Below are 17,026 nucleotides of genomic sequence, written 5' to 3'. Positions count from 1 at the left end.
GGGGCTAGTGGCTTCTAAACTGGAGGGCATAAATATAGAACATTTCCATCATTGCAGAAAGTTCTACTGGACAGTTTGTTTGGAGCACAGATCAGCACACTTTTTCTGTAAAGGGCCAGATAGCAAATATTTTAGGCTTTCCTGGTCCTACAGTCTCTGTTAACATCTATTCAGCTCTGCTCTTACAGTGCAGATGAATCCATAGGTAATACATAAATGATGACTGGCTATGAGCCCTTAAAACTCTATTTGTGGACACTGAAATTTGAATTTCGTATTAATTCTCACAACACAAAATATTCTTTTGATTGTTTTTCACCCATTTAAAAATGTAAAAAAAAAAAAAAAAACACTCTTAGCTCATGGGACATACCAAAACAGGCAGTGAGTGTGTGACCCATAATTTTCCAATCCCTGGTCTAGAGGAATAGGAAGTCAAAACTTAAGAATCTTTGAGTGTACAGGATATCAGTCACTTGAAAATTTTTGGTGATTCTTCCAGGCTTGATAACTTTGGCTAAAAATTGAGGTTCACTGTAGGAGTGTTTATTTTCCTTTGTTCCCTATTTTTGCAGTCATGTCATCTCCAATGATAGAGTCACGTTCTTCAGTAAATGATGACTACTTGAATGTTAACCCTTAATTAAGTCACTTCCAAGTCTAAAACACCGAACCATACTCTTTCTCTGCCTGCTAAGTAGTTGATTCCTCATTTGTAACGTCGTCCAGTAAAGACTGGAAATGTCTTATCCCCAGGGATCAATTATGTCCTGCACTATACTGGAACAAGTTGAATTTTGGTGGACCAAAGGGAGATTCTTCTTCCTCAGCTGTGTGTGTGTGTAGATGAAGAGTAAAGGGGTTTTACGACTTGGCTCTATCCCCAAGTCACACACTTATCTTGAATGGCACTGTTGAAGGATGCCTCAGGATAAGGGAAGAAAGGAAAGATAAAACTGCAGAGCTAAGATGGTCAAGGACACAAGAAGGACGTAAGAGGGGCTAAGAATGGGGAGCTTTGAGAATTAAATTTCTGTTTGCTGTGGAAAGAGGTGGAAATTTTAGGGAAGAGGTCATGAAGTGTTTGTTTCACAAGCAAGAGGTGGGTGGGAGGGTTCAGGTAAACATTGCCTGAATGTCTACTATGTAGTAGTGCGCTGGGCAATAACAGATGAATGACAGATAAGGAAAGACAGAAGTTACAGTCGTTAGAAAAAAGAATGGTGGGTTGAAGAAGTACAAAATAGGACTTTTAGATAATAAAAAGCAAGATTTGGTAATATCCGATGGTGAGATGAGATCTAGAAAGGTAAATGGGTACTTTGGAGAGGAAAACAAGCGTCAATCCTAAAAAAAAAAAAAAAAGAAAGAAAGAAAAAAAAACTGGAGAACAAAGGATAAAAAATTAGGGGGAGGGTGATACTTTGCTGAACCAAGGGATAAAATGGATGAAACCATTATGAGCTGTCCTAGCTCTTCTGTTCTTTGTGGATGTTCACGTTCAGATCCCTCACGGCCTTTTCCTCACCTCATGGTTGAAAGATACATACGGAACTGGTGTCTTCTGTATTTAAAATATGATACTTCCTCCAGAGACCTCTCTGCGGGGAAGTCAGGTCCAGTGAGAGTTCTTTCCAGGAGGAGAGAGCGTTAGGTTCGAGCTCTCCAATCCAGGTTTCTTCGAGTTTCTCTATGTTTTAACCGGCTCGCCGGGTTTTCCAACATTCCCAGAGCTACGACTCTATAATCCGGGCTCCGTGTGACCGCGCATTCCGAGACCCAGGATTTGGCTCTTTCATCCAGGTTCCGGGTTTCCCCGGCGCTCTCCCGCTCCAGACTCCACAGCAGCCCGGAATCCGGATCCGAGGGCCCGGGAGTCCAGTGTCCGGGTCTTCGGGGCGGCCCTGGTTGTCCCGGATCGCGGCGGCGGCGGCGGCGGCGGCGGCGGTGGCGGCTGAGGGACCCGCGGCCCCGGACACAGCGGCACCGGCCGGGCGGGGCGGAGCGGCGCGGGGAGGGGGCGGAGAGCCGGAGCCAAGGCGGGGTGGGGTGGGGGGGAGGGGCCGCGGGAACGGATGGCGGCCTGGGCCCCGTAGCTGCGGCGGCTCTACGGCCCGGGGCCCCGGGCGGGCGGAGGTGGCGGCTCCCGGGACCGGCCGCGCGGTGAGTCCGGAGCTTTGTGTGGAGCCGGGGCTGGGGGAGGAGAGAGGCCGCGGCGCTGAGGGGGGCCGGGGCTGAGGGGGCCGGGGGCAGCGGCGCCTGACGGAGGAAGTGGGGGTTGGGGGGCTGGGGCGGAGCGAGGGGAAGGTGTGTTGGGGGGGGTCGTTGCGTGGGTGGGGGAGGGGGCGTCGAGGGGCGCGGGGTGAAGTTCAAAGCGTGGCCGGGGTCGGTTCAGCCTGAGGGTAGGGGTGCCCAAGAGGGGATTAGGGTCTGACCAGGTTGTGGGGACAGGCCAGAGAGTTTCAGAGGCGAGTCTGGGTATCTCGAGGGGGCGCAGGGCGGCTGGGGCTAGTCAGAGTTAGGGGGGTTCAGGGCGAAGGGTTGGAAGCTAGACGTGTGCGCGGCCCTGAGAGGGGGGGAGCAAGGTGGCTGGGAGTGTGCAGTAAGTAGGTTGTGGGTGTGTGCTCCTTCCAGTCTCAGGTCACATTTACTCCTGTCCTTTTCTTCAAGATGGAGGGATCCCTGGGCCTGGCCCTTAACTGCTCTCCATGTACCCCTGGGAGGATTTGTGACCCTGTCCTGTTTGGAAAAACCCATGCTGCCCTCTTTTCCCTTTATGTGTAATTACGGTTGGATCATCTCTGTGCTTTGCTCAGATTCTTCTTCCTCCCTCCGGGGTTGAGGAGGAGGAGACACATCTGACCAATTAATGTGTGTTTGTGAAACAGGCAGCAGCAAACAGTCATTTCAGCTTCTAGGAATTAGGCTCACACAGGGTGGAGAGATCAGAGCCCTTCAGGGGGAATATTTCTGAACAAATCACAGATGATTAAATTCTCTAAGAAACAGCTTCCTACCTAAATGAGAGTGGGAAAGATGGGGGAGAAAGCCTGTCTGTTTCCAGCCATGTGTCCAGAGCCCCAGGGGTTGAGGAGAGTCCCCAATCCCCCACAAGCCTCTCTTTTCTGTACTAGGCTTTGCTCTGCAGCCTTGAGTTAATTTCACCCCTGCTGCTTTGTCTTGGGGGAGGGAGTGCTGGTTTAGGCTGTTGTGAGGAGATGACTGTTCTGCTGCCACACACAATAGTCTGTGTCATTTTATCGGGAGTGCTACCCCAGGGCTGAGAACTGCTGCTGCAGAGATAAACCGGTCCCTCTCACCCGCCTATTGTGTACACAGTGAAGGTCATAGGTTCAAGTCTTGTCTGAGAGCTTTGGATATGCTCCATCTCCCAGGCTTCTCAGTGCCATTTTCTTCCTTTTCCAGACTGGGGCTTGCCATTGGAGGAGGCCAGACAGAAAGGCTCTTCTTTTTGAGTGAGGAACAATGCAGAGCTCATTGGCACACATTTTTCAGAAGAATAGGGGATGCCAGCCATGTTGTGCCTGCCTCTTTGGCTAGCCTGTACTAAGTTGTGGAGGAATAGTGTCTGGGAGACTTAATCCCCATGTTTGTGTCAGACCTTTAAGGAAGAAGACTCCAAGTGGAGGTTTTCACTCTTGTTTGAACCATCATATTTAATTCTTTTTATAGAGATGGGTTATGATTTTTGTTTGTGTAGGAACACCACTAAAAACCTTTGCAAGGTTAAGACAGGAAGTCAAGGACCAAGTACCTGTTTAATGGTGACTTCCTGGTCAGTAATAATTGCACAACACAAAAGCCACAGAATTTGCCTATTTGGGCAGGGGCTGTGGAAACAAAACTTTCCTTTTAATCTTTATTTTAATTCTGATGAAAAGAGGTGACGTGCTCATTATGCAGAAAGGCCATATCTGCCTTTGCATTAGGGAGAAATTGGTCAAAGTGATGAACATAAAAATCGTTTGAGGTCTTGGGGGTAATTAATGAGAGAAGGATGAGAATGAGCTAGAAGAAACCCCATCCTTGTAAATATCTCCTAGAAATGCCCAGGTAGTATTTAGGTACTATTAGTTGGGTAAGAAATCATTTGGGATTAGAAAGGAGGTTTCCTTTTAGGATATTAAAGAAAACTTTTCTTTAAGAAGAGATTGGAAAGCAGATTCGTTGTGAGAGGGCAGTTATACACAATGCACTGTGTACACAATAGCCACCTATATCCTGTAGGTATTCTTGAATAGGAATTTTAGCCTTTGGTTTTGGGAGAGGTCTTTCTGAGGTGTTGAGTGTGACTGTGTTGTCTCCCTCATTCCTTTATTTCAGTGAGTTTCTGAAAATGATGACTTGCCACTTAGGTGTTGGGCTTTGTTGGGAGGGAACATGTTCTTGATGTCAAAACTCTTATTAAAGTCTTAGCTAGAGGTGTTGTCTGTCTTTAGGCTATTTCCAACAATCTGTCCTCAGCCTCTGAAGTCTCAGCTAATACCAGAGTCCCAAGCATTTTGCTCGTGGGTTGTGGACCTTCATTTTGAATCCTGTCAGGTGACAGTGAAGGCAGAAGCCTCATGTTAAATTTGCCCTGATTAGATGTAGTGGTTTCAGAGTTGGGCCCTTGGCACAAGGGGTCTTTATGAGTCTTCTGGTTGTGACCATCTTGCAGAGAGCACTTTGGTTTTCTTCGTAGAAAATGTTTTTCTTGTGAGAGATCTAGATGGCTGGGCAGATTAGTGCTTATTTTGTGTGAGGACATAGGAGCATAATTTTGGCTCCTGGTAGTAATTATGTTGCAATTAGCATATAGCAACTAAACGACTGGAACAGGATAATTTGTTGAGGGGTTTAGTGATTGCTCTGTCGAGTAGAAGTGCCACTCCTTATTTATTTGACTCGGAACGCTACTGCCTGGGCTTAGCCGTGGAGACTTAAGAAGTACAGGGATGATGTGTGAGCTCCAGAAGTTCTCCCTCTCATTACTGCCAGGTACCATAGCACTTTCCACTGCCACTTTCTTCTGCTACAAAGGTAGCTGAGCAATTGTTATTTCCCTTGTGGAAAACTAGTCATGGGTGGGAATACTGCCAGACAGATGGGGCCACTCTGAGATGAGGCAGCCTTATGTTGTGTGGCAAGTTTTCTTTTCAGCAGCTGAATTCTCACTTCTGCTTGATTTTGAAAAATCCGTTTCCTTATAAAACAAAGGACAACAACAAGAATAAAACCCCACCAAATACAAAATCACATAGTGTGCTAAATATGCCTTCGTGATATCTCTCATAAAAGTTGGCTGTGGCAGACAAAAATGAAGATCGGTGATGCTGATTGGCAGGTTCTGGGCCCACTAAGTGTCAGTGAAGGACTCTTTTCACTAGGGAACAGGTAATTCACTGAAGCACCTGCCTAGCTGGGCTTGTGGAATTGGCAGCAGCTGTGCAGCTGAAGAGGGATTATTGAGCAGGTGGTTAAAGAATCACATGCCACAGTGACAAGAAAATACTGGGTCTTCCGTGGTTTAGGTTCAGTTCGTATGTGTGAAATTGCTCTTTGTTTCACATTTCTTAATGCCTGATACAGGTTTGTTAGTGAGATGAGAATGGAAAAGAGAAGAGATTATTCTTTCTCTGTGTTTCTTTTTAGATTACTGAATAGCATGCCTTAGACATGGTCCTAGCCGGCCCTATTGTATTTCTGTGATTTCTGGCTTTATGCCCTATGAATGGGAAGGAAATAGTGGTAATTCAGTTTTCTAGTGCTTGTTTATTAGAGGGAAATGGGAAGGAGAAAATTCTTTGCTTTCAGTGTGGTGAAAAAGATTTAGTCCACTGGGAGGATACCCAGCAGGTTTTATGCAAAGGGTATAATTGACTTTGTGTGGGTCCACCTGACATGCCTCACTCAAGAAATTTGCATGTGTTTTTATTTTGTGAATGTAAATCTCCACATGAAGTTTGCATCTCTTCAGTTGTCCTGTTCCATTTTAGTTTTTCCCAGTACCTTTATAATTCTTTCCTCTGGCATTGAGATTAACATCACTTGTTAGGATCAAATCACCCAGGGCCAAATCACGTTAAGGAAATACCTCAGCTACATATTTATCTTAAAAAACAAGTATAGCATTTCCTCTAACTTGGAAGAGGTCTTTCTATTTTTAGGCTTTTTGCATATTCCCTGGTTTTTCTTCTAGGTTATTATCATCATCTTCCATTAATATTTTTCTTTCACATCTTCATGCCACTCTAGTAGGCAGTGCCATACAACCTAAAATGTATAAGCAAGTAGTAACTCGGGTATTTGTGTCCTTTTTAATGCCTTCCGGTCATTTTCTGTGTTAGGTCAACAGGCTGTGTACTCATACTGAATCTCCATCTTTTTCTTTCTCCCTCTCATTGAATTCACCAGGTATTAATTAACAGTTGATTGAAGGAAAATATGTGATGTTAACTATTTTTGAAGTTCAGAAATCCCTTTTCCAAGTGGAGTGAAGGCTATGACCTATTTGCCAGAAAGACAGATTTAGATACATAGATCAATTGATTGATTTAGAGGAAAGGGAGGCAACATTATGACCCTGAGACAGGGCCAGTGGACCACTGAAAGACAGTGACATTTGCAATAATCTGCTTAAACCTAGTTTGTAACCTAGCTTTAAGTGGGAGCCTAACAGTTATTGTATAGTATTCTCTTCTGGGAAAGAACTTAAACTTCTCTATTTGCCTATATGAAGCCGTCACAGTTGTTTGTTTGTTTTAAACTGTTCATAAACCACCATATACTTTCCTAGCATTTTCAGTAGTTTGCTTCCTCATGCTTTTTCCCCTCCCCCATCTCTCATCCTAGTTCCCTGCTCTGAAGACTTCTCCAGCAGCTTGGAAACACTCTAATTACTGTAGCTATTATAGTCACAACCCAGATCTTCCACCTCCTTCCCACTCACCCCTTTCTATCTTCCTTCCCCCTCCCCTTGCTCTAGCAGCAGGAGTTGAACTGCAGTCTCATGAGCACAGTCAGATCTATGAATGAGCTTTATATCTTGTCAAGGCAGAACTCCAGATCCAACAGGGCTGATTTTTCATGGTCCTCTTGCTGTTTGTTCTTGGATCAGAGTCCCAGAAATAAGAGATGGCAAATACCTATTAGGTCATATCTAGTCCATCACTCAGGAGCAAACCTCCGATCTTTCTCTTGTCTCTGTGAGAATTTTTTCCTTCTTTCTTTTGCAGGTGAGAGCTGTCTGATGCCAGGCAGGCTCTGAAACTGCCTTCTTTTTATTGTGCTCTCTGGTCATTATGGCCAGACTTTGCTCTCTCGGATTTTTATTCTTACACCGTTTTCAGGATTACTTGCTCCCAGCAATATCTCTACCCCCTCCAACTTCTGTCCTTTTTGATTGTTGGTACCACACTTATGGGTTCCTTTCGTGCCACCAGTTAGCTGTACCAGAAGTTCTCATTTTTCAAACCGTTGCCACTAGGGACCATGTGGCATTGTCTTAAAGAGGTACATTAAACAGAAGCACAGGACATACATGCTAGCAACTAGTAATTAATAAAATGGTTTAGAAAATATGTGCAAGGTTGTGTATGCCCTTAATAAGAAACCCCTGTACTGTATCAACAAATAACTGCTGCTTTCTGTTTAATTCAGGGTACTTTCTGTTCTAACCCTTTTTCTCCTTACGTGGGTGAATTTTATTTTTTGTGGGTTAGTTATAGTTAAAGTGGAGTTATTGTCTGATTTAAGAGTGTTACGTTTTCTTTGCTAATATAGCTTTTCAAAGCGTAGGGTATGGTGTCATACAACCCCAGTTCTCATCACTATTTTGCTTCTGACTAGCTGTGTGACCTTGTGCTAGTCACTCCACTGTTTTCACGGTCTTTATTTGTGAAATGAGTAAATTAAACAAGATCATCTCTTAAGGTTCCATTTAGCTGTAGAATTTTATGGTACTAAGATTGTGATGGAAGAACAGGACAAATTGCTTGACATAAGTGAGCAGTTCTTTTACTGTGTCAAAAATATAGTCAGTATACAGAAAGGCTAATGAGTACAGCCTTAGTTCCCTGGGGCTTGACCCTCACTCCTCTTTGATATGTTTGTAAAGCATATGGTGTGCGTTTTTTAATAGGCCATCTTCTTTTAGAGTGTCTTATACTTTAATTCTGCAGGTTCACCAGCTTGTCAAATGTATTTTTTTCTAGTCTGCTCAAGCCATAGATGTAGGAATCAGAAAGCTGTAGAAAAAGAACCTCAGCTTGTGAGAAGGAAATTGCACCTCATAGGATTTGCCTAGATATCAAGAAAGTAATTTTATGCGTTAAGTCAGCAATCTAAGATTTTTAAATCTCTTATATCTGAAATCTTTGAGCCAAAGAGCCAGATTGGCTCGTTTGAGCCAAATGAGACTGATTGTGGAGGTGGGTTGGGTACTTTTCCATTTTTGACCAGTCACTAGAAAACTTGCTTTGAATTAACTTCTTGGGATTAAGTATGGTTGCGCACTGTGTTTTGTTTGGAAAATAAAATGATTTGATTTTTCATGCCAAAATGCTAAATTAATGACATTTGTTGAACTATGACTAACAAGGAAGATCCCTGAAATACCCTGAGGGACTGAGGGATTGAAAGCTGGTAGGTGATTGTGGGAACTTTGGAATTGACAGTAATATTAAGAAATCTTTGCTTTCAGGCAGTGTCAAGGAATAAAATTGCATAACCAAGTTAATTCTCCAAATTAGGATTTTTTATCAGCATTTCCTAGTTAATTCATGGATTTGGGACAATAGCAGCTATTGAGAGTTAAGAAGATGGTGGTCTTTTTTCTTTCTTTCTTTGTTAATATAACAACATTACATGTTTAATCTACCTTTGAACATTGGAAGAAGCATTCACTGTTTTTAAATTTGCACTTGAAACATCCATCAGTCTGTAATAGAAAAATTTGGTGGGTGGAACTGTTATTTGTTTTGGACTCACAAAAAGTCTTGGGAGTGCTTTGCTTTGTTACCTGCCATCTTTAGCATATTACTAATTTTTAGGTAATGTAAAGGTTATTTTCGGAAGTGCTCCACTTGAATATGAGATTTTAGAAAGATTAATATTAGAAATATAAGTGGTTTTTGTAGATGGGTTTTGTTTTGTTTTGTTTTTTAAGTGTCAGGTGACACATAGGTTATTGAATTGGAAAGTGGCCAAAGTATACACCATGCAACCCTTGGAAATGAAACTATACCATGAATGAAATCCAGATCCTGGCAGTTAGGCAACATTGCATGATTGGTACTGCATTTCATACTTGTACCTGTAGTTTCTTAGGCTGTAGTTCAGTCTTTGTAGGGGATGACAGCGGTGTTTGCTCTATTCTGTGTACAAAGTACAGCTAGTGGGCTTTTGGCATGTTATCAGCAATGTTTGTAGCAACACTCCTAGGTGGAGGAGACTGGGTTTTGTTGGGATGAACTTTCATTTATGCGAGAAGTGGATGTTTAAGAATGTACTTTGTAAATTTCAGTTATAAATTCTGAGTGTTGATGTCAAACTCAGCATTTATCTTTGTTTTGGAACTGATGCTCCTAGAGCAGTCTTAAAGAGTGATGTCAGAAATGGAACTATAGGAAGAGAAATGAAATTGTGCAGCTTATAGAGTATATAAATCTGAAAAGTATATAAGGAAGAAGGAAAGCTTTTTCTATGTGACATCTGCTTTTAAAAGTACCTCCAGTCTTTGATTTCTGCCTACCCTTTTTTCTCCTAAGCATTACACTTCTTCCAGTTGCCATGACACAGAATTTTGAACTCCTATTTAGTTCTTTTTCTTCCTGGCTATCTCATCTAATCATTCACTAAATTTGGATTATTCTAGCTATCTTGCCATTTATTTAGCTTTGCTTTTTCACCTGACCTAGTTCAGGCCTTCATCTGTATGTTATTGCAGTAACCTCATGGTTATTGCCTCTTTCTGTATTCTGTAGTACAGACTGCTGCAAGATTATTATAATTTTTTATTTATTCACTTAACTGTCAAGCCAGACATGGTCTCTGACCAACAATCAACTGATAAAAGTATGATTATGAACTAAAGTGCTCTGAATGGAAAGATTTTGGTTCTAGAAGAGTATATAATAAGGAACCCCAGTGTAGTTGGGTTTTTTTTTTCAGTTTAATATGTATATTTTTAGTAATCTCTGCACCCAATGTGGGGCTCCAACTTACAACCCCAAAATCAAGAGTCACATGCTTCTCCAACTGAGCCAGCCAGGTGTCCCAGTTGTTTGGTTTGTTTGTTTTTTTAGATTTTATTTTTAAATAAACTCTGTACCCAGCATGGTGCTCCAGCTCACAACCCTGAGATCAAGAGTCACATGCTTTACCAACTGAGCCAGCCAGGCATCCCCCCAGTGTAGATTTATATAATCTTTTTTTAAAATTTTTTAATTTTTTTTAATTAAAAAAAAATTTTTTTGACTTTTATTTATTTTTGAGACAGAGAGAGACAGAGCATGAACGGGGGAGGGGCAGAGAGAGAGGGAAACACAGAATCAGAAGCAGGCTCCAGCCTCCGAGCCATCAGCCCAGAGCCCGACGTGGGGCTCGAACTCACGGACCGCAAGATTGTGACGTGAGTGGAAGTCGGACGCCTCAACCGACTGAGCCGCTCAGGTGCCCCTATATAGTCTTTATCATTTCACTTCTTGCTGAAAAACCTTTAATGGCTCCTTGTTGCCTGCATAGGCCAGAACTCCACATCCTTTATAATCTGATGAACCTTGGCCTTTCTCACCCTTATTTCATTTATTTCTTACTCTGTTCACAGCTATTCTTTCAGCTTACTTTGTGTTTTTCATTCTCAACACCCTGTTTCTTTTTCCTTTTCTTTTCTGTTGGAATGACCTTCCCAGGTCCAAAGCATTCAACTCCAAATCAGACCCTTCTTCAACCTGCCCCAAAATTTCATCTCCTTCCTGAAGCCTTTCTTAATGCTTTTCTTCCCACCCAATTATCTCCAGAATTGATTTCATCTTCCTCTGTATCTCCCAAACTCTTTGCTAGGATTTTTGTTACAGTACTTTATCACACATTGTCTTTAATTATAGTTATTTGTGAATATATTTTTTTCCTCCCTCATTCTTAGCTGCCTAAAACACCTCTGTCTCCTCTGTTCCTCATGGATTCTATCTAGCCCAATGCTTTGAATATAACTTCATGCTTAATTAATGCTTGCTGAATTGAATTGGAATTTGATTTTTGAAAACAGAAACTTCTTGTAGTTTTTTTTTTTTCAGGCCTCCTTTTACGCTAAGGTGACTTTCATTCAACGCATTTTATCCTAAACTGAATAACCTAGGAACAAGGCAGACTATGAAAGCTTTCAGAAATCCTTCAGACTCAAGGACAAGCATTTGTTGCTTTTACTTCCTGCAGCAATACTGTGGTTCCATACATCCTAGCTGATGGAAGACTTTGGGGAGGGGAAGGAGTAGTACATGCAGGTGGAAGCAGTGTAGGTCAGACATGGGAACCAGATTGGTTCTAGTAGAGGGAATATAGGTACTGTTGGGCCCTCTGGCTGTTGTAGACCTCTGGGAGGTCTTTTTTAGTTTTTCTTATTTATTTCTCTCATTCCATAAATATTTATTGGATTCCTAGTGTAAGGTGAGAGAGGTTGGTTGTTAGGCACTTCACTGAGGTTGTTGAATGCTGTTCTGCCCCGCAGAAAGAGAGAGGCAGTGTCTGCAATTGTTCCAAAGAGTCCAGCTGACATAGAGGGGGAAATAGCTACTCTTTATGTTCTTTTCTCCTGGCTGCTCCTCTGGCCGGCATTCCTGGAAGTTAATCATGGTGAAAATTGCAGTCAGTCATGTCTGGAAGACACCAGGGGTAGAACTGGAGCCCTGTAGCCACTTCCCTGAGGGGTGGGATTTACCCTTCTGCTGACTGGGTCTTGGATGCCTAGAGTACTGGGTGAGGTAGGCCTCTGAGTCATCTCCTTTCTCAAGGGAAAAAGCCCAATATCATGACCTTTCTTGTGAGGCCTCAGCAAAATAAGCTTTCAAGGAGCATGCACTCTGCTCCCAGCTTAAAAATTGAATTTTCAGGTTTGTGGTATTTTGACTTCCTCTCACCACATTGTTAACTGTGTTCTGTCTCAATACCTAATGCATTAGCCTGAGGATGAAGATGCTCTCTTGTTTGACTTGTGTATTGTAAATTTTCTTATAATTCCCTTTCTTGTCCTTTCTTACTCCTTCTATTTTATTATTTTTCCTGTTACGTCTTTCCTTTGCTTACACAAAGCTGATAGGAAACAGAAATGCCTTAGGTCAGACTGCCACTATGATAATTGGCTGGAAGCTAGAATTTCTACCTAATATACAAGAAATGAAATGTCTTATTTCTATCCTTGGGTTATATAGAACGCAGCTTGTGGACATCAAGCTCTCAGCTGGTTATACTATATTGCTATTTGAGATAGCTGAGGTGCATGGTACCTGAACGCTATTTTTAGTTATTTATACATAAGCTTGTGCAGTTGCAGTGCACATGGAGACCTGTTTGCTATTCCATAAAATGTGCTCTCTTTGATATATAATTTTAGAATAAAGGTTCTTAATGAACTCAGGGCCATGCTAAGAAGAATCTGTTACCTTTGGGCAGATGGTTCTAATGTTAGGTGGACTCCTAAGCACATTTCACATAGCTTTTCTCTGAATTTGCTGTATATCAAACTTGAAATCATAGATTTTTCACTACATGTATTAAATGATACAATAATACAATACTGATACTGTGAACTTAAAGGCTGGCAGTTGTTAATTCAAGTGTATGCTGTTTTTTTCTTTAGTGGTTGAAAGGATCTACATTTAATTGACCAAGTTGTATTGCTTTGTTAGTTAAAAATACCTTAACATAGCTTAGGTTGCTGGTGAAAACTGTTTTTTTTAGTAGTAATGTTTCTGTGGTTTGTATTAGTTGGCCCTTCCAATCCTAGCAGAGTTATAAATCCTGGCAGTGTGAATTTCAGATGCTTTCCATAACACTATCTGACAGAGGGAGAAGTGCAGGGCAGTGTTTGGCAATATTGTCTCTCTTGAGCCTTTCTATAAGAAAGAAATTCAGTTTTAACAAGGTCAAGTTGGGGTAGGTGACACAATGGTGAAGTGACATTTTCTTCCAGCCACAGATCTGTAATATGTTTTACCTGAATATGTGATCTGAAGCATTAGATTTATTTAAAAGTGTTACTGACTTAAACACGATTAGTGCCATTTCTGTCATCCCTATATAAATTTTTTTCCTTCTTTCTTGGTAGGCAAAATAATGATACAATAATTTAATTCATATCTCAGGTACTTGATAGAAGGAGACTAATCGTTGAAATGTGCTGCCAGGCTCTGCACTTGATGGCAATGATAGGGACAGCAAGGTATTACATTTTTATAAGGATTGAAATCCTTGCTTAAATAAAAATGTCATATTCTTAATATGACTGAATTGAAACTATTAAAGGAGATTAAAGAAGCTGTAAAATTAGACCAGATAATAAAAATAATGGAGTTTATTTATACATGGATTGATTAAATACCTCATTGGGAGCAAATGCAAAATGTGGTTTTGAGGTAGAGAAACTACTTCTTCAGTTGGCAGTTTTAGAACCTACAAAGCGAAGAAAGAAACTGCGTGTTACTTTGAGGAACAAACAAGAATTGGTAAAGGTTTCTGTAGGTCAACACTATTTAACAGTAATCATATCTTGGCTCTTTTCCTCCCAGCCAACTGAGAAGCCTCAAGAATTAACTGTACTAGCCCTTGCGTACCGAGCACCACTCCTGTGATGGACTGTGTGCACTCATTTTACCAGGCCAGGAAATTAAGTTGGCTCATCTAATTCTCAACCAAACAAAAAAATAGTAATCATATATTGATTAAGCTCAGCATTCTTCAGGGAGAGGAGAACAAAATCTATCACATGGGGATTCAGTGTTAAATTGAGCTATGATCAAGTATGTACATTAAGAAAAGTAGAAAGATTTTATTTATTTTTAAAATTTATTTTTTATTTTTGAAAGAGAGAGACACAGAGTACAAGTGGGGGAGGGGTAGGGAGAGGGGGAGACACAGCCTCTGAAGCGGGTTCCAGGTTCTGAGCTGTCAGCATAGAGCCAGACACGGGGCTCCAACTCACAAACCACGAGACCATGACCCGAGCCGAAGTTGGATACTTAACTGAGCCACCCAGGCGCCCCTTAAAGCTTTCTCTTTTTTTGAAATTTTTAAATGTTTATTTGTTTATTTTGAGAGAGATTGCGTGGGCAGGGAAGGGCCAGAGGGAGAGAGAAAATCCCAAGCACTGCGCAGAGCCCAATGTGAGGCTGGAACTCCTGAACCATGAGATCGTGACCTGAGCTAAAATCAAGAGTCGGATGCTTAACTGACTGAGCCACCCAGCCGCCCCAGAAAGAAAGATTTTAGAAAGCAAATAACCCACTGGCAGCTTAAATGCTCAAAAATCATTATATTAGAAGTCCACGTTAAAAGAAAGCTAGGGATCAAAAGGACCATACAAAACAGATGGTGATTTGGCATAGTCTTAGAGGCTGTGGAGAGAAGAAATAAGAAACATTTTCAATCAAGGCCAAAGAATCCCACAAAGTGATAATGGGTGAATGCCACTTAGAAATTAGGTAAAAGAAAAAAAAAAAAAGATGAATTCAGTAAGCCTCTTTGCACAGCTAATGGTAAGTTTCCTGTTTGTTTATTTTTTTAAGAGGACATGTTAAAAATGGAAAGGCTGCTAGAAAAGTGGTAAGAGTACTTGATTATGGTGTGAAGGATCCATTCAGGGATGAAAACATTAGAGAATTTCCACTCTGTTTTTCTCCTCCACCCAAGCAGATTAAAGTTTCTAGGTCAGATGATGATAGATGGCTTAACTTTTTTTTTTTTCTGATTAGAACATGAATTAATCTTTTTCAAAGCATGAAAAGTATAGAAAAATATAAAGAAAATGTGAACATTTATTTAGTATTTCCAACACATTTTTTTCCAGCTCCCTAGGCTTTTCTTGACCAAATCAATATACTTGATTAGATCAAGTGCATCTACCCAAGATTTTAGAAAGAATTCAAGGATAAAATATGAATCTCTTAGTGAAAATATATTACTTCAATTTATAAGTGTCATGGTTACTACGCTAAGGGACTGGTGTAGATTGTTCAAATGTAATTTTGTCCATAAGAAGGCTTTGGAGGTGGAGAGACTAAAAACTATATTGGGAAATTGATAAAATATAAATTAAAGATTGAGTTGACTTGGTACTATTCATATAACTTATTGGGGCTAAGGTAATAGGTTAGTTTACATAAGTCGCATATGACAAATCATTAACAGTTGTGTGGGGACAGAGTTGTTACCAGTGGACATTGTTTACTTTGAAAAGACTTTAGTTAAAGTTAGGCCAAGGCTATTTAAAAACTTTAGTTATGGAATGGGAGAAAATGTTTTGTTGTGCATTAGCAAACTGACTTTCTGACAGTGAATACTTTTATAGGTCCATGGTTCCTTCTCTGCAGTTCTAAACCTCAAAAGCTCTAAAAACTGGGCTTTTGTAAGGTAGGCACAAACCTGACTTCAACTATTAATTAAGAGGCAACTTTTAGTCTTTTGTTTTTTGTTGTTGTTTTTTTGGTTCTGTTTCAAGTAAAGATTCATCTTGCTATGGACTATAAAGGAGTTTACTGTTAGGGGGCAGTCCCAGTTTCTACTGAGAGTACTACACTTTGTATGGTATATTGATTATCTCAGCTTTTTACAGGTGAAACAACTGAGGCTCAAATAAGTGCAGTGACTTGCCTGAGATGTTTACATATCTAAGGGAGAGTAAGGAGTAGGATTGAGCTTTTCTGCCTCTTTCCTAGTTTTGTTTTGCTTTGTTTTTTCCATTGTACTGTGCTGGTTCCTCATAACATTACATCCAGGAACCATACTGATGAGTTCTTCTAGGTAGAAGAGTTGAAGCAATAACACTCATCTTATTTGACCTTTTAATGAGTTTTACATAAGTGACATATTCAAATTTTCCCATGACATTAAGCTCTTTCAGATGGGCTCCCAAATTGTATAGATTATAAACATCAGGAATATCTTGGGTGTGTTGGGGGGATGAAAAATAGAAGATGAGTTTTAATGTAGACAAGTGTTACATTTAAGAACAGGTAGAAAGTCTGGACCACTTTCTTAGCATGAGTTAATAACTTCAAGCTAGCACTTGTAGCCCCAAAGAAGACTAGGAATCTTGGTCAGCTGTTCCTAGAAAAACTAGCTTAGTGTGCTGCCAGGGAAATGGTGGGCATCTTTAGGAAGAAAATCAGAACTCAGTAAAGTAAAAATAAATTTCCCTCAGCAAAACCAAGGTTTGTTTATGTTTGTGATAACTGTCTGTTCTGCTTATCCCTAAGAAATATATCCAGAGCTGTTGACCAAAAGTGGTAAAAGCTTTAATCAAGACATATCAAAAGAAACTTCGTCTTTTAAAAACACTAGATTACCAAATCCTATCAAGTGATGAGAAGAACATACAGACTTACTTACCAGTTCTTAAGATCCTGTATTGGATAGAGAGCACTCTTTCAAGTCAGAAATAAATTTAGCTTAATTATGGGTATTCTTATCAACAGTAAATAAATAAAATACTTAAAAGTAGAAATTAAAAATAAAAACAAGGTCAAGAAAGTTTTTGTGTTTGATTTTTTTTGTTTCAATGATTTCTTAAACTTTTTATTTTGAGATAATTGTAGAGTCTACTTCAGTTGTAAGAATAATACAGAGGGATCCCTCGTACCCTTTTACCGAGTTTCCCCAATGGTCGTATTTTGCAAAACTATATAGTACAATGTCACAACCAGGTATTGACATTGATACAATCCACCCACTTCAAATTTCTTCACTTTTACTTGTACCCATTTATGAGTGTATATATTTAGTTCTGTGCAGTTTTATTATTACCACAGTCAAG

At 40.7% G+C, this 17,026-nt stretch overlaps 1 protein-coding gene across 1 annotated transcript in view; it reads left to right on the top strand.

Annotated features, from left to right (window-relative positions):
* The first annotated feature begins 2,072 nt into the window (after positions 1–2,072).
* The window catches only part of ZNF609 (zinc finger protein 609), a 209,109-nt gene continuing 194,155 nt past the window's right edge, over positions 2,073–17,026 (top strand). The window contains exon 1 of the mRNA XM_047074959.1: positions 2,073–2,163. The gene's annotated coding sequence lies outside the window, so the exon portion shown is untranslated. The remainder of the gene's footprint in view (positions 2,164–17,026) is intronic.

This window comes from Lynx rufus, unplaced genomic scaffold, assembly GCF_022079265.1.
Source record: "Lynx rufus isolate CCGP_SWC_20201006 ecotype Redwood Valley unplaced genomic scaffold, mLynRuf1.p SCAF_13, whole genome shotgun sequence".
Taxonomy (NCBI): domain Eukaryota; kingdom Metazoa; phylum Chordata; class Mammalia; order Carnivora; family Felidae; genus Lynx; species Lynx rufus.
Note: the sequence above shows the minus strand (reverse complement) of the source record. Positions and strands in the feature narration are given on the sequence as shown.